This window comes from Macrobrachium nipponense, chromosome 4 (genome assembly GCF_015104395.2).
Source record: "Macrobrachium nipponense isolate FS-2020 chromosome 4, ASM1510439v2, whole genome shotgun sequence".
Taxonomy (NCBI): Eukaryota; Metazoa; Arthropoda; class Malacostraca; order Decapoda; family Palaemonidae; genus Macrobrachium; species Macrobrachium nipponense.
In genome coordinates, this window is record NC_061100.1 from 59,746,862 (window position 1) to 59,772,353 (window position 25,492).

The following is a 25,492-nucleotide window of genomic DNA, read 5'->3' on the forward strand; positions in this document are numbered from 1 at the left end:
ATTTGTGTGTGTGTGTATGTGTGTTCTACGCAGAGTAAAAGTGCGTATCAAACATTCACGTCACTTGAGAACTGGGATTCAACGAATAATTCCCAATCTCTTTTTTTTTCGTTCTCCCTTTCTCTCTCTCTCTCTTTCGAGAGCACTTGACGCGGATCCAAGAAAAACCTTGGTAATTCTAGTATCCTCCTAATTCGCCTACCTGCGCATAGGTGATGAGGCCCATTATTTACCCGCATCGTTGGTTAAATAGCGGAGCCGACAACTCCCCCTGTAGCTTATACAAGCTGCGGCGCGCCTTGTTTGCCAAAGGATTTAGACATCAGAAGAGAGAGAGAGAGAGAGAGAGAGAGAGAGAAGAGAGAGAGAGAGAGAGAGAGAGAGAGAGAGAGAGAGAGAGAGAGATTGCCCTTTATCTTTTCTATTTCATGATTCTGCGATGGGTAAATAGATTATTATTGAGATCCTCCTTCTATTGAGAAATTGAAATGATTGAGATACATTTGATTTATCATTTGGTTTTTTGAGGGATAAGCGTTGACTTCAGATTTTTCGTTCAGCGTACATTAAGCGAATGTTAATTGGTACGGGGTACTTTAAGGTCATTTGTACATCAAGGCCAACTGATTATAACGCACCTTTTCGGGTACATTAATTATAGGCACGCCATCTCTTGTCAAAACCAATATTACCATCGAAAGTGAAAATATCAAATATCGATTGAATTCTTTTTCACAGAGTGAGTCAGTGAAGATAATAGTATACATAATATAAAATGGGCTTAATTCCTTCGACGTGGTAAAAGGCTCACCCTTATCCAGATTATTCCAAGTTTACTCAACCTATGATCAACAGTCTCCTCACTATTCCAGTAAAATCATAGCCATCAATGTCATAGCTGTCAAAGTTTAATTGAGATTATGATCACCGTCATTTTTACTAGTGTTAGTCTATCATAGCAAACAGATGTTTTACGTCTTACGTCATTCTCATAAAATATTTCTTTGTAGCTGAGGGTTACTTGTCTTTGAAATTTTCAGTACAGTTGTAGCTTAGTAGAACCACAAAATCTTTAGTGTTGAATTACCATCATGAGTTTTGATTTGTATTGTAAACGCACAAAATAATGTTGATCAATCTTGCACCGAAGTATTAATTCGTTGGAAACTTTCTCTTGAAAACCCAATCTGAAGTTCAGACTGTGACCAATTCTAAAAACCAGATCGGATTATATAAAGAACATTTTGGTAGTGTCTGATTACCATCTTAAGCAAGGAAATCATCGTGTTTTTCATTACACACACACACACACACACACACACACACACACACACACACACACACATATATATATATATATATATATATATATATATATATATATATATATATATATATATATATATATATATATATACAACCAAGGGGCAGGCAGGTGACGACCAAGGAATACATCAAATCAGGCGCTGACTGAAGGAAACAGGCCAATCTACATAGTTTTTTATTCCAACGTTTCGTAATAACATTTATTACATCTTCTGGGAATCTGTCAATTAATTAAAATAATAATATTATAAAACAATCTTAAATTTACTAAAAATTAAAAAATTGTAAAAAGACTAAAATTTACTAAAATATACAATTACAGAAAATTATTATTTTAAAAGCTGGAACCGCCAACCAACCTTAAGTTAAGAGAGAGAAAGACTGAATGATAGGAGACAACAAAAAAGGATCACGTTAACTAAGGTACAGTTGGATGGAGGAGGTTTGAGTATTCAACTGGGGAACCAGCTGCTTAATGAGTAATGACTCTAAAATGGGTAATTCTTGGGGGTTTGGTGTTTGCCCTATAATGCAAAAATCTTCTCTTTCGATATGTGTTTTGCAGATTTTTGCATGGTTCCTGATATTTGAATGTTCAGGGTTGGAGAGCCTACTTCCTGTTCGGAAGCTTATTCCACGATGAGAATCGATTCTGACCTTCAGTAACCTCTTCGTAGATCCCACGTAAGTCCCAGAGTTACACTTTGGGCAAGTATATTTATATACTACATTTGAGGTCAAGAAGGGACTCAATCGATCTTTATATTTAAAGAAAGACCCAATTGTTAATGGATTTTTTGGTATTAGTTTAATACTGACTGCACCATAATGTTTTTCCATAATCTGGGTAAACTTTTTTCTGAAGGAGTCATCATGTAAAAAGGGAAATTTTGCATAAATGACTAACTTTGGTACCGTGATAAATGTTTTCGTATTGTTAAAAAACTGCTTATTAAGAAAACTCCGAAGCCTCTTATAAAATACCTTTTGAGGGAAGCAATTATTTTTATAATATTCCAATAGGTAATTTATTTCCTGATTGAAGGAATGCCAGTTTGATGTGATAAAAAATGCCCTATGTATAAGAGTTGACAATGAATTAAGCTTAAAATTATAAAAACATGAGCTGTACCTGTAAAAGTTTTCTTCCTAAAAACAGAAGTGTTAAAAGAACCATTCTCTCGTGTAACGAGTACACCTAAATAAGCCAGTTGACTATTTTCCTCTCTTTCGACGTAAACTTAATATTGTTATGTTGGGAATTAACATACGCTAAGAAAGAGTCAATATCAGAGTTTCTCTTGAATAATGCAAATGTGTCATCCACATACCTCACGTAAAAAATAGGGTGAAACCTAAGAGGACAATCATCAAGCATGCGCTTTTTACGTGAGGTATGTGGATGACACATTCGCATTATTCAAGAGAAACTCTGATATTGACTCTTTCTTAGCGTATGTTAATTCCCAACATAACAATATTAAGTTTACGGTCGAAAGAGAGGAAAATAGTCAACTGGCTTATTTAGATGTACTCGTTACACGAGAGAATGGTTCTTTTAATACTTCTGTTTTTAGGAAGAAAACTTTTACAGGTCTAGGATCTAATTATTACAGCTCATGTTTTTATAATTTTAAGCTTAATTCATTGTCAACTCTTATACATAGGGCATTTTTTATCACATCAAACTGGCATTCCTTCAATCAGGAAATAAATTACCTGGAATATTTTAAAAATAATTGCTTCCCTCAAAAGGTATTTTATAAGAGGCTTCGGATGTACCCGTGAGATTTCTCCACGCTTTTAAGAAAATTAAAGAAGACGAAACGGTGAAGGTGACAAAAGCAGATAAATCTAATGCAGTGGTAATAATGAATAAAAGTGATTATATAAGTAAAATAATGACATTGCTAAATGACACTGATACTTATACGAAACTGAGGTCTGACCCTACACAGACAGTTAACTCCCATTTTAATAAACAAATTAAATCCATTTTGAAGGGCTTGGACCATTTAATTAAACAGTTTACACCGCAATGCGCCTCCCTACCTTACATGTATGGTTTAGTCAAGACACATAAAATCAATAACCCTATCAGACCAATCATTAGTTCAGTGGGCTCAGTTTCGTATAATTTATCTAAATGGCTTGTAAAAATCCTTACTCCTTTGGTAGGAAATATTTCTAACACGAATGTTAAAAACAATGTTGATTTTATAAACAAATTGAATAGTTTAAATTTGAATTATGATTTTAATATGGTTAGTTTTGATGTTGTCTCTTTATTTACAAAAGTGCCTGTAGATGACTTACTTGAATATTTGGAAGAGGAATTAGAGCGTCATGACATTCCCTTAAGTGTAGCAAATCTCATTAGTCTCATAAGGTTATGTATCAAAGATAGTAAATTTTGTTTCAATGGGGAATTTTTTGTACAAAAGTTTGGCATGGCCATGGGTAATCCCTTATCTCCTGTCCTTAGCAATATTTACATGGAATTTTTTGAGACAAAACTCTTACCAAGAATTTTGCCCCAAAAAGTTATTTGGTTTAGATACGTGGATGATATCTTCTGTATTTTGCCAGTTCACGAAAACCTTCAGGAATTCCTTAATAATCTCAATAATTTAGTCCCTTCTATAAAATTTACTGTAGAGGAAGAAAGAAATTGTAATTTGAATTTTCTTGATGTAACTGTCCATAGAAATGATAGAAATTTCACCTTTTCAGTCTTTCGAAAATCAACTAATATTGCCTCTTTTGTTCATTACTACTCCAATCACCATCAAAATGTTAAATTCTCTGTTTTTTCTGGGATGTTCCTAAGGGCTTTACGTGTCTGTAGCCCGCAGTTTATTGACGCTGAAATTAAAACTATTTATGATATTGCATTGAAACTTAAATAAATTACCAAGGACTTTTGTAGATGTGGCATGGAAAAGAGCTAGAAAAACATTTTATTCAACTAATGACAAACTTGAATTTAGTAAGCATAACATTCTAAAATTACCTTATGATGAAAGGTTTTTAGATATTCCTAGAATTTTAAAGCTTTTTAACATAAATGTTGTTTTCAGTAATATTAATGTCAAGAGTTTAGTAATCAAAAATTCTCCTAAAGATCTTCCAGGCTGCATATATGAAATTCCTTGCAAAAAGTGTGATAAAATCTATTACGGACAGACCGGCAAATCTCTTTCACAGCGTCTTAAGCAACATCAATATTCTGTGAGAACTGGGCAAATATCGAATGCATTATTTGTACATATGAGAGATTTAGACCATCCTATTAACTGGAGTCAAGCAAGAGCCTTAGTCCCATGTAATGACACAGTTAAAAGGAATATCATTGAATCTTGTTTCATCAAGTCAAATAATAGAAATGTTCTAAATTTAAGTCTTGGTTTATTTAAACTTGATGCTTTCATAATGAAAAAAGTTGTAGATAAATATAAGCAACAAAATTAAAATATTCAGTTTTTACATGTTTTGGACTGTAAAGATACTTTGTAATTTCGGTTAGTGTAGAATCTGTTTAAGTTTGTGACCGTGTGATATCCGATAATCCTGGATTATCCTTTTAATTTTTACCCTTTTGATAATTAACCATCTGGTATTCCTGATCTTGATTGTACCTGAGGCCTTCCCCTCCAATTGTACTTTAGTAGCTCCTTGACGATGTCTGAATAAAGACGAAAGCGCTTGGATTCCTGACTATCAATTTCCCGTGGTATTCGCTTATATATATATATATATATATATATATATATATATATATATATATATATATATATATATATATATATAGTATATCGTTGGTGGTATATTCAGGAACTTTAATAATATAAAATAATTGGCATTTGTGTCCATAAATCACGTCTCTTTCGGCCGAATTATACCGTTAGGCGTGAACTTATATAGCTTAATCAGTCGAACGTCATGATAAATAAAATACATTGGTTCATAAATTCAATCATTTATCAAGGTTGATTTCGTTTGCGGCGGAGGTAAAGACATTTTATGTGAATTAGTATTATAATAAATACAACTCGAACGAACAGCCATTTTATTGTAAGAAGAAGACAATACTAGTGAAGTAATCAACAGAAGCATTTTAATTATTAAGAAGTTACTATAAATAAAGAGAAAATAAATAATGAATGGAAATTCATTCTTTATTTTCTTCTCTCTGGACTTCATTAGTAATTCTAATTATGGGTTGGTGAAAAAACTAACAAGTTTCCATTAAACTTCAATTGATAACTGATGTTTTATTACACAAGAACGGAATCCATATCGTGCAGAAGCCCAGCCATTCACATTCTTGTGTATTTTATGTTTTCATAAATGCGAGTGTGTGTATCAACTAACAATGACTATTGAGCATGCACGCACACACACACATGTAAAGATGATTGGCAACCTCAAGTGGGTTTTTGTGTTCGTGCGTATGTGAGAATGACTGATATCCTTAAGTGACCGAACGTGTTTTTTTTTTTTTTTTTTTATCCATGTTAAGCTTTGAAAGTTTTGAAATAGCTTTGTGTCTAATTTTATTTTAAATGAATATCTAGAAGTGAGTTTTCATCTTCAAGAGAAATAATGAAGAAAACGTAATTTTAAGTTCATTTCCTTTTCTTTTTTCATTCATTATTTAGCTCTATCTCTGTACTTACATTTTTTCGGAGATAAAATGAAGCAATAGCTTTGTTTTCACCAAATCTTCAACGAGAATAAATAATAATAGAAAATTAGATTCATGAATAGTAAGGTACAGACCACACTTCCCTTACCATGCCGTGTCTCTCAATTTTGAACGTATTCAGAGGGATTTGAATATTCAGTATCTTGAGCGACACACCAGAATGTGGAACTGAATCCACCGCAGACAATATGGTCAGACGAAAACTTGAACAGTTTTCACTTTTGAATTATGTGAATTGATAAAACGATAAGAAAGTGAATCAGAATTGGTGCTTTGTTCTTATTTATTCATTTGCTTATTTATTTATTTATGCTTTTCAAATGGCATCAATGAGTGACAAACTGGCCCGTATACTCATTACACCAAGCGATTACACTGTCACGTTTTCCGGATATCAAGTTATTTCAGTCGAACATTTGTCATCACTCAGTCAAGCACTCACTTGGTTTCGTTCTTAATAAGGATTCCCACCTTTACATTCCTTCAATAATCGAAAAATAAACCTTCCTTTATGCTTTTTACATTACTAAAATTAATTCAAATTACTATTACCAATAACTGACCCTTTGATAACCAATGAAGACAACATTTCCGTTTAAATGTCTGGACCTTTCAAGCTTCATTATTTTACATGTGCTATGCCGGTAATACATATATATCTCAACTGTTTCTAACTTTCCTCTTTCGGTTATGTTTAACACCCATGCTTCACTCTAAAAAAAATAGCGAGTTGTATTCATTATTCTTCTTTCGTTAGTGCCTACATTCCCGTTCCAAGTCCTAAACAGAGCTCTTATGATCATACAAGAGATGAGGTATTGATGTCAGTAATGAATCAGGATCGCATGATTACAATCACAAGCATGCAACCATACAAGCATACAAAGATAAGCTAGTTGGAACTGAATGCTACCACGAACATGACTAACTTTAATCTTAAATAAAATAAAAACTACTGAGGCTACAGGACTGCAATTTGGTTTGTCTGATGGTTGGAGGAGGATGAGCAACATACCAATTTGCAGCAGTCTACCCTCAGTAGTTTCCAAGGTCTGAGGGCGGACAGAAAACTAAAAATGACAAAAGCTTAACCAATAACGGCCTTTCGATGTAATAAAGTTCTTAAATAGAATAGATTTGTGATACATCTTACCCCTGAGTTACCTCACATGATTCATAGACAACTTTGATAAATGACAGTTTTGTTGAATCCTGCAATCTGAAAGGCTTCCAATAATCAACTAAATGAAACAAAAACTTAAAATGACTAGAGCTTTCAGTTAGATAAATGAACAATTATATCCTGACGGAGGCTCAAGAGCATACTATTGAGGAACTGGTTGCACTGTCATTGCAGTTCGGTCCGGGAAGAAGCCGCAGGAGCTTGAGCAACGGCCAGCTTCTGCAACAATTAAGCGCAGGGACTGAAGTTGGTGCCTACTCATATTTCACAGTGAACCTGTTGAATCTGCCTGTTTTCAATCCTAAACGTGATCACTTTATTTGTTTCTACCTGAGGAGTAGCATATAATAGCAACTACCTCAGCTGTGAATCCACCAAAATGCAAGGTAGCAAGTGCGTATAAGGCAAAGTCATAAAAGGGAAGAAATGAAAGTAGAAGACATACAAAGGGAAAGTGGGTCTGTATAAAAGATTAGGAAGACAGTAAATGTTACTGTATTTTCTCTCACATAACTTTTGTGTGTTTGCACGAGAGAGAGAGAGAGAGAGAGAGAGAGAGAGAGAGAGAGAGAGAGAGAATCAACTAAATGGAAAACTTAATGCAATTGACTGCGTTTGTGAGCATTTTTATTTAAGAATTATAAAATATTTTCAATGTAATTTTCCTTTGGTACTCCAGGAATAACAACAGAAGACACGACCAAGAGCGTTCCGAGACCGCTAGTCACCGCTAGGCTGAGAAGTCTTTGGGCCAACCTCATGCAAGAAAGAGCTCTCTTATTCAGAGCCCTACCTAATCATTTATTGCCACCAACAAAACACCTTTTGTAAAAAAATTGCACAAATAGAGACAACATTTTGTTTAACTCTGCTAATCAACAGCCAGCAACTACAGGCAAAACCAAACAAAAAACTTGACTGGCCATCCGATATTCAGATATAAAATATTGCCATATGACGTGCGTGTCAAATGGAAAGAGATAAACTTCACAAAATCATCATAAAACACGTTATTCCATATTTCAGTGGCTTTTAATTGTTTTAAAGAGAAGTGGTTCCCAATTTTTTCTGACTCGAGGGAAAGCCTGCTAGCCCTTTCAGAATTCGTTGGCACCCTTATCAGAAAACACGTTTGTCAGTATTATGTATTAAGTTCATTATATCAGAGTGACAGAACTTTGACCCTCGATAAATGGAAAAAAATAATGTAGAATTCCAGCTTCCTTTTTTTCTCGCTCTTATTTAAATCTTGAAAAGAGAGAGAGAGAGAGAGAGAGAGAGAGAGAGAGAGAGAGAGAGAGAGAGAGAGAGACGGATGAATGTCCAATACCAGTAAATTTCGGAGTTTGATGGAAATGTCATCTTTTAGAGTAGACATTGACATTATCTTCCATTTTTTGTGGATTTTTGATCAAGTGAACAATTGCCAAAGTACCTCGAAAGGGATTCTTCACCAATCAAATGACAATATACAAAGTCCAAAGATCGAAATAGAATTGATATTGTTTTAAAAATATCCACAATTATATATAAAAATATATTTCTATGTAAAAATATAAAACAAAGACTTTCGTCCTCATCAGTGTGACGTCACACTGATGAGCGAAAGTCTTTGTTTTATACTTTTACATAGAAATATATTTTTATATATAATTGTGGATATTTTTTAAACAATTTGTTTTCACGGAACTGAATTTCTTAACATTGATATTATTATTATTATTGTTACTATTAAAACAGTTGCTTTTTCAATGGCACTTAGGTTGTAGAGAGTCGTCTCTATTCTTCTAATTATGTTCCTCTCTCTGGGGATTAGGTGGCAACATAAACTTCACTGTTGAGTCGATAAAGTCATTTTCACTAAACTTCATCGACAGGATTGTGGGATTGCTACCATTACTGTCATAAAGGTGTTTAACGATACAACTGAGTTGCATTTCTAGGCTCTCAGAGGACTCATTTTGAAAAAAAGAATGAACTGTAAAATTAGGCTGTAAAGACGAGCATGGGCACTTTCGGCTATTTAACGTTAAAGAAAATGAAAAGGGGAAGTTGAAGTGGTTGGGCAGTAAGATAGAGATCCAAAAATAAATGAGTTGAATTACAAGCAACTAAAGGTGAAACAGAGAAAAGCCACGGTTGCACTAAGAAGTATTAGTTGGAGAGGTTGTATAGCAAGATGAAAGAAAGGAAGAGGGAATGGTGCTAAAATATCGATAAGGAGTAGGAACAGTTAAAGGCCGAAGGGAAGTCATGAACGCCTTTTATTAGTACCTACAGAGCAGCACGCAAGGTGTACTGACGGCACTACCCATCCTCTTGTTTTCTTTGAAAGATGGAAGTTGGTGCATGGTAAAGTTGGAGTTGTCAGAAGTGAAGAGGAAAGGTAAAAGACAGAAAGCAGTAAATAAGTGAGGATCGAATACTCAGTGTATAGACTAATAATGTCAAAGTTATATTCCTAGTGCATGACGGATATGGAAAGTTTTGAAGAGAAGTTAAATGAAGGATATTCTGAAAAGAATAACAGAAGGAGGATATCTGGCGTCTCTTGCAAATAATGACCTCATCCATTTCTGGACACAGTGGGAACAAGATTTTCTCTGCCTTGATGATTTAAGAGGAGAATGGAACTGTCTACGCTCTATCCGTAATATTTCCTCCATCCATGTTTTTCCATCCAAATAAAAAAATGTAGAAAATAGATTTATTGTGACTTCCGTCCTGTATCTCCGATGTTGTAAAGTATCTCGTTATATAAATCCTACGCACGAGTGAAGTGCTGATTTACCTCTAAGAGACCAAGTAACTACCGGGAGCAGATGTGCCGTGTTAGCTGTGATCTCTCTCAGTGAGATTTTGCGAAACAGCATCATCATTCTCAAGCTTGATTCCCATCACTTTTCTTTAGCCACAGGAATCTTAACATACGAATATGATGATAGATTTTTGAGTAATTATGTTTTATACCTTTGTTTCACAAAAACTTAAATTTTAACTTTGAATATAAAAGCTGATTATTAACGAATAGAGAGCACATATGAAATAAAAGGCAATCAATCTAATGCACATTCTTAAATCTCCCAGCATCTTACCCTCAGGCAAATCAGTCTCCAATTCATTTGGTTAATCCGGATTCTTCCTGCAAGATGCTGAGAGATAATGACATATGCGTTACATTGATTGCCTTTCACTTTCTATCACTTATTTTTCTAATGACCAGTCTTTATATTCTCTCTCTCTCTCTCTCTCTCCTCTATCTCTCTCTCTCTCCTCCCCTTCCCCCCCCCCCCCCCCCCCAACCCCCCCCCCTCTCTCATCTCGTCCTTCTCTCTCTCTCTCTCTCTCTTTGTACCGTGAAAACGTAAATTTATGGAAAGAGTTACAGAGTGCTGACGACCTTTATAAATGAACTCTGGGTGTGCTCCTATTCACGTTATATATATATATATATATATATATATATATATATATATATATATATATATATATATATATATATATATATATAGCATATATATATATATATATATATATATATATATATATTTTTTTTTTTTTTTACTTGTGGGGGTCGTTTTGGATGAGGGTATATTAATAAAATCCTAGGATTTCCTGCAAAGGTCCGCCTCAACCCACACACTAAGGATACGGAGTAATAATGAAGCGCTTTGACTTACCTTGAGTTAGAAAACTGTTTAATTAGTTAAGGTCGCCAGGAAACCAGCCATTTAGTTTTGAATTAAGTTTATTTATACAAAACTGAACAGCCTGAAGACAAACTGAACGGCAGATAGGCCATGTGGAGAGTGCACAGAATACTGTGTTAAATTATTCTATCAATCAAAGCGACAATTAATGGACGATCTATACAAGGCTGGTTGCCGATTTTTTATGATAATATCTTCTACTGTAAGTGAGTGCTGGCAAGGAGGCAGATGCACGGAATCAGAGCAGTCGGAATCTGGAATGGGATTCCAGATTACAAACAGCACAAAACAAAGACTTCTCTCACAAAAATTATGACTATTGCATTGTGGAGGGAATTTATCGGTAAATCAAACACAATGCTGATAATATGGGGAGAAATCTAATGCTTAAGTTGAATAGCTTAATAAAGTTCTTCGTTGATCTTGGACAAGTCACAAGGGAAACATGTGCTTGCTAGGTTGGACAAAAGGATGTTCGTTAGAGAAGTGGGAAATTGAATTTGGAAATGAGGGAAAGTGTGTTTGACTCGGAGGAAAAGAACTGGCTATATGAATGTAACTCAGACGTACCTGGATACCTTACGGTGTGTAGCTTGATGTGAGAAGATGGCGTCGGCTTTGTCCGAGTCTGGGGCGCGCCAGCAAGCACCTTTGTTTAGGCCTATTTGGAAGGCAAGGACAGACGTCTTTCCGTGATGAGCGACTAGCAAGGAGTGAGGGCGAACCAGGGCACATAGCCGTGGTTTTGGGGTAGAGTTTCCCCCTCCCGTTGGCAGGTCATTCTGGAAACATATATACGGCCAGTAACAAGGTCAAGGTAGAATAGGTCTTAAGATTAGACCTAGAAAAGGCCTACCTAGCTGCCCAATTTCCCTTGTGTTATGTCGCTTGTGCTTAACGGCTTAATACCTTCCCACAAGAACTATGAAGCGGACCGGAAATTCATATCTACCTTCTCTGGCATTGTCTATGCTGATTTCCCTAAATTTCCCCCCAAAGTCGTACGATGTGGGGAGTAAAATGGCTGCTGCTTCTAGCTTAATTTGAATTTCAATTTCTGGCGAGGCAAGGCAAGGCAGGATAAGACCCGTAAAAAAAAAAAAAAAAAAAAAAAAAAAAACAAGAAAAAAAAATTATATATATATTATATTATATATAATATTATATATAATATATATATTTAAGATTATATAATATATATAAATATTAATAAATAGTAAAGATAGTAAATATATATAATTATATATATATATATATATCTACTTATTTATATATAATGTTCATATCACCTTTTCCGTGATTCATATACATATATCAAGCTACAATGTCCTTTAATATCTAATTCGCTCTACCTCGGAATTAATATATTTTTCATATATGCTTAACCGAAGGGGAATTTTTTCTCGATAATAGACTTGCCTGGATCGGGGCGCGATCCCGGGATCCTTTCAAATCCAGGAACGTCAGTGAAGCTTTTACCTACTCGCGGTAGTGTAGTAGGTAAAAGCTTCACTGACGTTCCTGGATTTGAAAGGATCCCGGGATCGCGCCCCGATCCAGGCAAGTCTATTATCGAGAAAAAATTCCCCTTCGGTTAAGCATATATGAAAATATATTAATTCCGAGGTAGAGCGAATTAGATATTAAAGGACATTGTAGCTTGATATATATATATATATATATATATATATATATATATATATATATATATATATATATGTATATATTTTTTTACGGTGTTATCCTGCCTTGCCTTGCCTCGCCAGAAATTGAAATTGAAATTAAGCTAGAAGCAGCAGCTATTATATATATATATATATATATATATATATATATATATATATATATATATATATATATATATATATATATATATATATAATATATACATAATCCATATTGGAGTGATGAATTGTATCTGTTTCATAAATACTCTTGATTCAGATGCCGACGTTTCGAATCTCTCGACATGAAAAGGTTTAAAATTAAAACCAAAATATTTAGCGAGCGCAAAACACAAGAACCCTCTCTCTATTGGATCCCTGTTCCAGATCAAAGACAAGATCAGCCCCCCTGCTTCCGTCCAGTGTGATTTATAAATACAAATGTCCAAGAAGTGACCTACCACACCATCAGTGCAAAAAGGACTGACACCATGTACAGAAACAGGAGGGGCGGGGGGTGGGGGGGGGGGGGTTGTATAGGACAGAATGAAACTAGTGGATTAAGCAATAGACAGTTGGGTAAATGATGTTTGTTGCTTAAGAGTGGGGACCATTAATGTAATTATAATCGATTCAGTAGTATTTAATTAGTGAATATTTTGGGTTTTACATATAATGCTAAAGTCTTTAGGATCTGTGTGTTTTGGAAATTTTACTATGGTTTCTGACATTTGATTGATAAGGATTAGACAAACAACTCCCTGTTCTATAACTAACCCCTTGATGACAGGAGATCCGGACTTTTAGCGGCCTCCTGGCACATCCAACTATGAGCCAAGGTTACATCTTAGACACTTGTAAGCAGGGGGCTTATCTTGCCCTTGATCTGGTACAGGGATCCAACTTTGGCAGCATTAACAGTGGTAATATGAGAAATAACAATGGTGATACTGATACTAACATTGGGGTTATGGTGGATGGAATAAGGGATACTGGTATAAATAAGGGTGATATTTATGGGGATGTGGAACAAAAGGATGCCATGTATTATGACCACAAATATAAAGGTGTTTTATCAGAGAATGTTATTTTAAATCCAGGACTACGATAAAAGTCAAGCTGAATGAAGTGAAAAGACCCAAAGAGGTATGCATAATTGAGGGTAGCGAGAAACTAAGAGGGGTTATTAGCACCATACCGGTAAACAGAGCATCAAATACTGGTGTTACACTGGTGGAATTATTGAACCGTAATGATACAGTTAGGAAGTATCAGAAGAACACTTATCCCAAGATTGGAATAATGTTAGTGGTTCAGTGGCTATCGTAGAGGGGAAATCAGTTTCCAGAGGCAGAAATGCAAATAAGAAAGAAAATCTTCAGGGAACATTCAGCTAATGCACACTACAAGAAGCATATCGAAGCGGTAAGCAAACTTTAGTTGAATTTGGAGATACTGTAGCTTTAAAAGGGGATTAGGACTGATCATTGTGTTAGATCCTAAGGTAAATGTAGAAAAAGAGGAAGGAATTATCAGACCCAGTGGGTCCCCATACAACTTTCCTCTGTTGGCAGTGCCTAGGAAGGAGAGATCTGTCTAAGTATGCATCGATTTTAGACACTTGAATGAGAAAACATTCCCTGACTGTTATCCAGTTGCATGCATACCAGACCTTTTCGTAGAAATTGGGAGACATAATATTTATAGTTCAATTGATTTAGAGCAGGGTTTTTTTTTTTTTTGCAGGTCCCTCTTAGTGAAAATAGCAAGGAATATACTACATTTTCAGTGCCCAAGGAACATTTTGATTTTGTGTGGATGCCTTTTGGATTGTCACGTACTCCTATGACTTTTACGAGGTTAGTAAACAGTTTTGCACGGGCCATTGGGTAAAATTGTCTTTGTGTACATGAATGATATATTGATTACAACAGACTCGATGAAGCATCACATAGAAGCGCTTAAGAAAGTACTTAGGCGACTTAGATTAGCAGGATTGAAAATTAAGCGAGCTAAGTGTTCCTTCTTGAAGAAGCGAATTACATATTTAGGTATGTCATATCTGAAGAGGTAGTTAGAGTAAATGACGATAAAGTCTAAGCAATCACAGACTTTCCTGTCTCTAAAACAAAGAAGCAAATTAAGTCATTCCTGGGGGTGGCGGGGTACTTCCCAAGGTTTGTGAAAGAGTTTTCCAACATAGCAGCTTCTTTAACAGATGTGCTGCTGGAAGACATTCAATTTTATTGGGGAGAACTGCAACAAATAGCTTTTCAGAAAGTCAAGGACGCATTTATGAACCCCTGTTCTGAAATTTCCAGATTTCAGCGAACCTTTCACACTTGTGACTGATGCCAGTCAGGAGGGTATAGATGCTTGCCTTATGCAAAAATTTGATGGGAAATTCCATTCAATAGCATATTATAGCAAGAAATTTAGAACAAAGGGCAGAAATGAAAGACTAATGGCTACCATAGATAAGGAAGCCTTTTGTTCATTTTAAAATGTTATTAATGGGGAATAAATTGGGTGTTCTTACAGACCACATGCCATTATTGGATCTTTTTAATAAACCTGATCTGTTGCCCAAAAGAGCTTGACTGTTTCCAACTATAAGAGGCTTTGATACAAAGCTCAAATATATAGAGGGCAAGTTAAATGTAGTTGCAGATGCTCTTAGTAGAAGTTTTTATGATATGGAGGGATTTCTAGTTGGGGTGGTTACTAGTGATTCTGTACAATGGGATATCAGTCTCATAAAGCAAAGGCAAGATGAGGATGAAATTTTGGCAGATGCAAAAGCATTCCTCAGAGGGGAATCAGTCAGGAAAAGTTACAAATTATCTTTTTCAAGTTTAGAATTAGAAGGTAATCTGTTGGTCAGGAAAATTAGATATAAATTAAGGACAAGTGAAGGTAAAGGGGCGCAGCACAGATTGTAATTCCAAAAGTCCTAATCCCAGTAGTTTTAGATATAGTACATTGCAAATTTGGTAGTCAATATTTGGGGGTAGGGAAGCCTATATTGAGATACATATTAAGTATATTTGGAAAAATATGTGGACAGATATGGAAAATTTTGTGAAAACGTGTACAGTACACAATGCTTGCAAACCCGCAAGGGTAACTTCCTGCAAATTAGGGTCATATTCGATGACAAGTAGACTTTTTTCAGAGAATATATATGGATATCTTAGAAAATTTCTGTGAATCAAGATATGTACCTATTGGTAGTAATAGATGAACTAACAAAAACAGTGGAAATTTTTCCACTTAAGCATAAAACGACCGAATAAGTAGCCGTAGCATTTTTCAATAGGTTCATCTGCAGATATGGCTCACCCGAGGTTTTGTTGACCGACAGTGGTAGAGAATTTGTAAGCAGGACCTTAGAGTGTTTAGCAGAAGTCATGGGGATACAGAAAGTAACAATTATTCCATAGACCTGAAGCTAATGGGTTATGTGAACGAGCAAACAGGAAAGTGCTTGAAGCTCTCAGGGAGACTGTAGGAGGAAACCATAAAAACGGGGATAGATATATAGATATAGTTAGACATAACATTAATACTATGGTCAGTGATTCCATTAACATTGTTTGGTTGCCAAGCGCAAGGCACATTTGATTTGTTGCCTGTACCTCATCATGGAGAAGATACAATCGAGGCATTAATTTCCACAGCATAGGAGAGACATGCTTGTCTTAGCCGTAATCCCGAGGCTAAGACCCGAATAATGGTGGAAAGAAGCAATGAGAAATCATCAGATGTTAAAATTGCTATTGGAGATAATGTATTCCTAAAATCAATGAGAGATGAAAATCCAGGTTGTTCGAAACTGGCACATATATCAAAGATTAAGAAGACGCGAAAATGAAAGGTACACTGCGCAGTTGCATTTTTTTCTAGATTTTACAACTGAATGACGAAATGTGATTAATCGGTCTTAAATAATGTTCCTTTTTTTCTTTTGTTCTTTTACTACTTTTTTTATTATGCGAAACTGCAGCGATTTGGCGTAAAAACCCCAGGTAATTGTTGTAATAATGGAATAATTGGGTGAAATATATGGGAAAATACCGTGGAGCTGAGAAATTTTAGAAAGAATTTTTGGGATGATGAATTTTGGCGGTGATTATTTCTGGTGATGATTTTTGGTGATTTGGTGATTCTTGCTGGGGATTTTTGGTGATTTGTTGATTCCTGATGGTGATTTTTGGTGATTTGGTGATTCCTGGTGGTGTTGATTTTTTGGGGACGATTTTTGGTGGTTATTTTTGTGGTGATTTCTGGTGGCTATGATTTTTGGTGGATACGATTTTTGGTGGCTATGATTTTTGGTGGCTATGATTTTTGGTGGTGATCTGTGGTTTTCTGAGCCAATGGGGTGGTGATTGTGGTTCTTCGTGGTATTATGGCTCTTGAGGGTGGTACTGGTACATTGTGGTTTTACAGTTTCCTTGGTGAGGTCAGTAGTAGTTATATGGTGGTATATAGTATATGGTTGATAATTTGTGGATTGTGGTTTTCTGAGGTTTATATCCTGGCGAGGTGTTTCTTGGGTGTTATATACATGTGGCGGTATCACAAATGGTTTACTTTGAGATATATTTGGAGGTGTTTCAATGGCTTAGGATTTAGCCTGTGGTGGTGTATTTTATATTGGTGGTTATATAATGGGGATGGACAATTTTTGGGTACCCGTGCAGTAACACATTTATTGGTTGATATTGTAATGTCGGCCAAAAAACTCTTGGCAGAGTTTCATAATTTTTCGTTCACCTGCCTGACGCACGATTCATGCCTTATTTATCTATTTTTCTTTTCAAAGATGGAAGAAATCATATGTACTGACGTTAAAAACAGTCACTGATATCTTTACAACATTATGCTATGTTATTGTGTAAAACTATTTTCCATATAGCAAAATTGACGTGAACGAAACGAAGTGATAAAAAACGTCATATCACAACCATAGATATACATTACCAAATAGACAGGAGACACCTATCACTAGTAGTATCGCATAAACATAGTCCTTAAATTATCATTTCAAGATTAAGTTGAAGGTAGTTGAACTTTTCCATTTGTTAAATTTTACAGAAAACATTGGAATCTCACAAAAGGTCATCAAATTTAAAAGCAAAAAGCAAAAAAAAAAAAAAAAAACCATATCCTACCAGTGCGAACCAGGCGACCTCACTCTATTGCTTTTGATGTTATGTGCACGGGAATCTAATGTCAATGTGTCATTTATCGGTCTAAGAAACATCCCTCGATGAGCGAGAGACAATTATTGCACTGCATTCGGTGCAAGTTCCTGTTGGAGAGATATCAAGAAAGCTTAATAAACCAGAGAGAATCATACATAGAAAAATCAAATTGTTTAAAGAACGGCAAAATTTAGAGCATGGGCCTAGAGGTGGAACACCTCGAAGCACCACAAGAGAGCAAGACAATACAGTAGTGTAAATGTTGCTGACAACATTCATTTGTGAATTTTGAATTCTAGTGTCTGATGAATACTTTAGATGGAGAGGAAGAGGTTTTTAAATCTATACTTGAAATCTTTGATAGTTGTCTAATGAATAAGCAAACTTATCTTTGATGGATGAGAGATTCAGTTAGGCTTACTCTTTTTGTTTTGTTTTTTATCGGTGGCCGATGAATACCACGGATAGGGAGGGAAACAATTTCAATGAAGCATGCATTTTTTTTTTCTTCACAACCTAAAGAATACATTTTATTGGGAGATACTTTATTAATATCGACCTAATCCTTCCACATACGCCACCTCCGCTCTCTTCTACATCTCAGGCTACTAGATCCGACTTCTCACTACGAACTCCATCTCGTGAAAGCATCACTAATGATAACGGTTATTTTAAAATTCCCCGCACCGACAACGGACGCCATAAAATGGATGTTTATAAAATATTTTCTGTTCAGAGAAACTTTATCTTTCATTCTAGCCGTAAAAGAGCAACCCTTGATTAAGGCAGTAGGTTTTACAAAAAAAAAAAAAAAAAAAAAAAAAAAAAAAAAGCATGCAATAGACTTAAACGAGAACGTCACCTTTCATATTTCTTATCCTTTCAGCTACTTATAATATGCTTATGGTAGTAGGTCTAGGTATACATGTGAAACTAACTTGAATTAATTTCTATTTTGGTCAACCTAAGAAAGCTTTAATGATGTAAGCCTTTCTTAATGTATTCGTCAGTTTTGACTCCCACAGCTTTCCAACGTGTCCAAATGAAACAGGATGATATGCAAGGAATTCGATAAAAAATAAGACTAAATAAGGTCTGAGTTAACTATGTTAAGCAATTATGAAAAGGATAAGAAGAAAGGCGAACATGGCTAATAAAACCAAAAACAGAATAACGGGAATAATCAATAAAGCAGATTAATTATATATATAACATATATATATATATATATATATATATATTATATATATATTATATATATATATATATATATATTTATATTGTCGATTAAATATTCCATAATACTTACGTATCCGATAGAGTATGCTGCCGAAAATAGACCTGACTTATCATGTGGGAAATCAGAAGTCCAATTTAGGGAGGGCACTAAAAGTGTCATGGCAAATTATTTTATTAACAAAAGACAAAATTAGTTTAATTAAACATCGTTTTCAAGGAATGTTAACGCCTTGATGTATTATTTATCGGCTGAAGGAGACGAAATGACAACACCCCAGTGCAGTACGATACGTTGAGTAAAGACTCGAGCGGCAGCAAAGCCAACTTCAAAATCTTCGGTAGGCTGTCACGAAGCTAGAGTTGAGAATAAAATTAGAAATCGTGGACCAATCGGTATATATTTTCTTTACTTTGCAAAATAATTATCTTTAATACATAGAATAAGTCTACTCAGTTCTAATGTAATTTATTTCAAGTATAGCACCATTTGAAAGGAAATGTTATTTATTATCAAGTAAATAATCTGGCACCTGCATATGGCAATATTTCCATAACGAACAATGAATTAAGAAACTACGCCAATTCTTCGTTGGCCGTCAGTACATAATATTCAGTAGTGATTTAGTGCCACGAGCCAGTGAGAGCTAGAGTAATCTTGTTCTTTTGATTACCTTAGTGAATTATACTTGTAAGTGGACATATTACGTGTACCTTCGATCCTTTTTGGGAAAGTAATTGTTGAAGATTTAGTTAAGGTGCATATTTTTCACTATTCCGTTCACTAGTGGCGGGCCACCCTTAGTTAGTTGTCATTTCCAATATATATATATATATATATATATATATAATATATATCTATATATATATATATATATAATATATATATATATAAATATATATAAATAAATATATATATATATATATATATATGAATAGTATATATATATATATATATATATATATATATATATATATTAATATTCCTATCAGCAAGATATATAGACTTCAGGAGGGTCCATGATACACATGTTGTTAAAAAGGCCAAGTTTATTAACAGCAAAATACGTTTCGCACTACTCAGTGCATCATCAGTCTGTGAAGAGTAAAAGACACAATAAAATACATTTTAAACATAAAAGGAATTCACAATGTAATTAAAATTTACAAGTTAAAACAATAAAAAGTAATAGCATAAAAAGCACATAAAACAGAAAACCAAAAGAGACTACCAAAACACCAACCGTCCATAAGCAAGAGAGAAGAGGGAATGACATACAATGGGGTCCAAGGCCAGACCACAACTATGCCAGATACAAAGTTGCTGAGGATGTAATACTATTGAGAGAGGGGACCAGTCTTTTAATATATAATGATTCTAAAGTTGTTAAGTGGTCTGGGTCCCTTACATAACCAATTATTGAGAAGTGTTGTTTCAGGACTTCGGTTTTACATAGTGCGGCATGATTTCTAATATTTCGCACTAGCCGAAAAATCAAGCAGCAAGAATTTTCTAATATTAGAAATCATGCTGCATTATGTAAAACCGAAGTACTGAAACAACACTTTCCAATAATTGGTTATGTAACAACACTTCTCAATAATTGGTTATGTAAAGGACCCAGACCACTTAACAACTTTAGAATCATTATATATCAAAAGACTGGTTCCCTCTCTCAATAGTAATACATCCTCAGCAACTTTGTATCTGGCATAGTTGTCGTCTGGCCTTGGACTCCATTGTATATCATTCCCTCTTCTCTCCTGCTTATGGATGGTTGGTGTTTTTGGTAGTCTCTTTTTGTTTTCTGTTTTACGTGCTTTTTATGCTTTTACTTTTTATTGTTTTAATTGTAAATTTTAATTACATTGTGAATTCCTTTTATGTTTATAATGTATTTAATTGTGTCGTTTACTCTTCACAGACTGATGATGCACTGAGTAGTGCGAAACGTTTTTTGCTGTTAATAAACTTGGCCTTTTTAACAACATGTGTATTATGGACCCTCCTGAAGTCTATATATATATATTATATATTATATTATAATATATATATATATATATTATTAATATATATATAATAACTATATATATATATATATATATAATACATTAATATACTATATTATATATATATTTATAGTATATATATGTATATATATATTATATATATATATATATATATATATATATATATATATATATAATATAATATATATAAATATATTCTTAAATGCCTTCTATTATTCAGTCCACTGAATAATACAATCAAGCAAGACTGTTCCTGATAAGTGAAAGCTAACATGAGACAGCCATAAGTGATCTCCTTCCCCCATTACGCACACAGACACACACACACACACACACACACAGTAGATGCACGTGACTTCATAAATAAGCGAATTCCACAGGAAAATGATAGTCAGAAATCCAAGGTACAATTGGAGAGAAAGGTCTCAGGTACAACACAAGATCAAGAATACCAAATGGTTAATTGTCAAAAGGGTAAAAATTAAAAGAGATAATCCAGGATTATCGGATATCACACGCTCACAAACCTAAACAGATTGACCTAACCGAAATTACAAAGTTTCTTTACAGTCCCCAAAACATGTAAAAACTGAATATATTAATTTTGTATATCTACAACTTTTTTCATTATGAAAGCATCAAAGTTTAATAAAACCAGACTTAAATTTAGAACATTTCTATTATTTGATTTGATGAAACAAGATTCAGTGATATTCGTTTTAACTGTGTCATTACATGGGATTAAGGCTCTTGCTTGACTCCAGTTAATAGGATGGTTTAAATCTCTAATATGTACGAATAATGCATTCGATATTTGCCCAGTTCTCTCAGAATACTGATGCTGTTTGAGACGTTGTGAGAGAGATTTACCGGTTTGTCCGTAATAGACTTTATCACACTTTTTGCAAGGAATTTCATATATGCAGCCTGGAAGATCTTTAGGAGAATTTTTTATCATTAAACTCTTGACATTAATATTACTGAAAACAGCATTTATGTTAAAAAGCTTTAAAATTATAGGGATATCTAAAAACCTTTCATCATAGGGTAATTTTAGAATGTTATGCTTACTAAATTCAAGTTTGTCATTAGTTGAATAAAATGTTTTTCTAGCTCTTTTCCATGCCACATCTACAAAAGTCCTTGGGTATTTAAGTTTCATTGCAATATCATAAATAGTTTTAATTTCAGCGTCAATAAACTGCGAGCTACAGACACGTAAAGCCCTTAGAAACATCCCAGTTACATCAAGAAAATTCAAATTACAATTTCTTTCTTCCTCTACCAAAATTCTCCAGGAATTCCTTAATAATCTCAATAATTTAGTCCCTTCTATAAAATTTACAGTAGAGGAAGAAAGAAATTGTAATTTGAATTTTCTTGATGTAACTGTCCATAGAAATGATAGAAATTTCACCTTTTCAGTCTTTCAACTAACATTGCCTCTTTTGTTCATTCCTACTCCAATCACCATCAAAATGTTAAATTCTCTGTTTTTTCTGGGATGTTTCTAAGGGCTTTACGTGTCTGTAGCCCGCAGTTTATTGACGCTGAAATTAAAACTATTTATGATATTGCAATGAAACCTAAATACCCAAGGACTTTTGTAGATGTGGCATGGAAAAGAGCTAGTAAAACATTTTATTCAACTAATGACAAACTTGAATTTAGTAAGCATAACATTCTAAAATTACCCTATAATGAAAGGTTTTTAGATATTCCTAGAATTTTAAAGCTTTTAACATAAATGTTATTTTCAGTAATATTAATGTCAAGAGTTTAATAATCAAAAATTCTCCTAAAGATCTTCCAGGCTGCATATATGAAATTCCTTGCAAAAAGTGTGATAAAGTCTATTACAGACAAACCGGTAAATCTCTCTCACAACGTCTCAAACAGCATCAGTATTCTGTGAGAACTGGGCAAATATCGAATGCATTATTCGTACATATAAGAGATTTAGACCATCCTATTAACTGGAGTCAAGCAAGAGCCTTAATCCCATGTAATGACACAGTTAAAAGGAATATCATTGAATCTTGTTTCATCAAGTCAAATAATAGAAGTGTTCTAAATTTAAGTCTTGGTTTATTTAAACTTGATGCTTTCATAATGAAAAAAGTTGTAGAAAAATATAAGCAACAAAATTAATATATTCAGTTTTTACATGTTTTGGACTGTAAAGAAACTTTGTAATTTCGGTTAGGGTCAATCTGTTTAGGTTTTTGTGAACGTGTGATATCCGATAATCCTGGATTATCTCTTTTAATTTTTACCCTTTTGACAATTAACCATCTGGTATTCTTGATCTTGTGTTGTACCCGAGACCTTTCTCTCCAATTGTACCTCATTAACTCCTTGACAATGTCTGAGTAAAGACGAAAGTGCTTGGATTTCTGACTATCATTTTCCTGTGGAATTTGCTTATATATATGTATGTGTGTGTGTGTATGTGTGTGTGTCTTTTGTGTCTGTGTGCGTAATGGGGGAAGGAGGTCACTTTTTACAAACTTATGTCTGTCTCATGCTGGCTTTCACTTATCAGGAAGAGTCTCGGTTGATTGTGTTATTCAGTGCACTCAACTTACCGTGCTTAGATGTTAGCTATCTTAGCACCACAAGGAGTTTTAATATCTTGGTTGTAAAGTCAACTATATGTATCTCTAAATACATTTATTCGTTTCTTAAAATTCTTATAAACTTCCACCTGTAAATTGGGTAGTAGAACCGTCTTTATCTTGAATAAAAGGCACTTGTAACTTTCATAAGTCTGTAACTTGGACTTGGAGTCTCTGGGCACTCGTGAATGATTGATATTACACAAAGCACTTGGGCCCTCAACGTCATTGCCACAAAACTCTCACACTCCCCCTGTTCGTGCCTTCTCTTCAACTGCCTCTCCCCTCGGCTACTTCGTTTATATGGTCTTCCATTCGAGGACGTGTTTGGTATAACTTTTCGTCTGTATGGGCTCCCTTTTCTATTATTGTTTTAAGTTCGACTTTTCTGTACATTCCCTTCATCAGTTGTTATCGAGTATTGCAAGTTGTACCCAATAGGGTATAAACTCGTTAACTTGTACGGGCGGAGGTCGGTTGTTGTCATCTCCTCTTTGTTTTTCTCTATAACTTTATCAATAATTCTCTGTGTGCCCTTATTTGTTCAAGATATTTAGTTTACTCTATTACCGATATCGAATCTAATATAGTGTTTTTAGATATATTATATATATTATTATATTATATATATAGTATATTATATAATATAGATAAATATTATATTATAATACAATACATATATTTTTTAAAAAATAAAAAAAATATAATTTATTACATATATATAATTTATCGATATTACACGAATTAATATAAATATATTCTATATATCTATATTTAACTCTATAACATGTATATAAATTATATATATATTATATTATATCTCTTACATATAATAGATATATAGATATTTATTTATAGTATCCATGTATTATATATATACATATATATAGATATATAATATATATATATAAGATATAGAGATATAATATTGATATTAATAATATATATATAATATATAACACATACATACATAAAGGTATAAGCCACAAAGGAAAAATAAACAGCGGAGTTTCTGCAAGATCTCTTGACTGAACGTCCTTTACTCAGTTTGTCTACTCAAGGGCACCGACAAATCTCTTATCGACTAAAAAATTCCCCTTCGGTTAAACATATATGAAAATATATTAATTCCAAGGTAGAGGTAATTAGATATCAAAGGACATTTGTAGCTCGATGTATGTATATGAATCACGGTAATGAGGTAAGACTCATATAAATATATATATATATATATATATATATATATATATATATATATATATATATATATATATATATATAGATATATATATATATACATATATATATATATATATATATATATATATATATATATATATATATATATATATATATATATATCCTTTCTGATTGGGGCTACCTTAACGTGGTGAAATGGTTTGTGTATCCCCATGACAAGCAAAGCTGTACTAGTCAGGGCCACACATACTAGCTGGTTTGCTCTAAGCGATCAGACCAAAGTCTCCCACCGTCATTATGCTGCTGTGGCCAGCATGGTGATGAAAAACTGGCCAAAATGCAGACAAGAATACAATAGCCCGGTCTCGGCCCCCGGTGACGGGCAGATACGTCTCACTGCTGAGGGAGCAAAAAATCTCTGGACATGAACTGGCCACCTTTGGAAACTGAGCGTTGTAATGCACAATGTCAGGACTCTGTCTAGGGAAGATTTGGCTGTTACTAGAAGAGCTGAAAGAAATAAATTGGGATATAATAGGATTGAGTGAAATTAGAAGAATTGGGGAATCTCATATAAAGTTAAAAGAGGATCATATATTTTGCTTA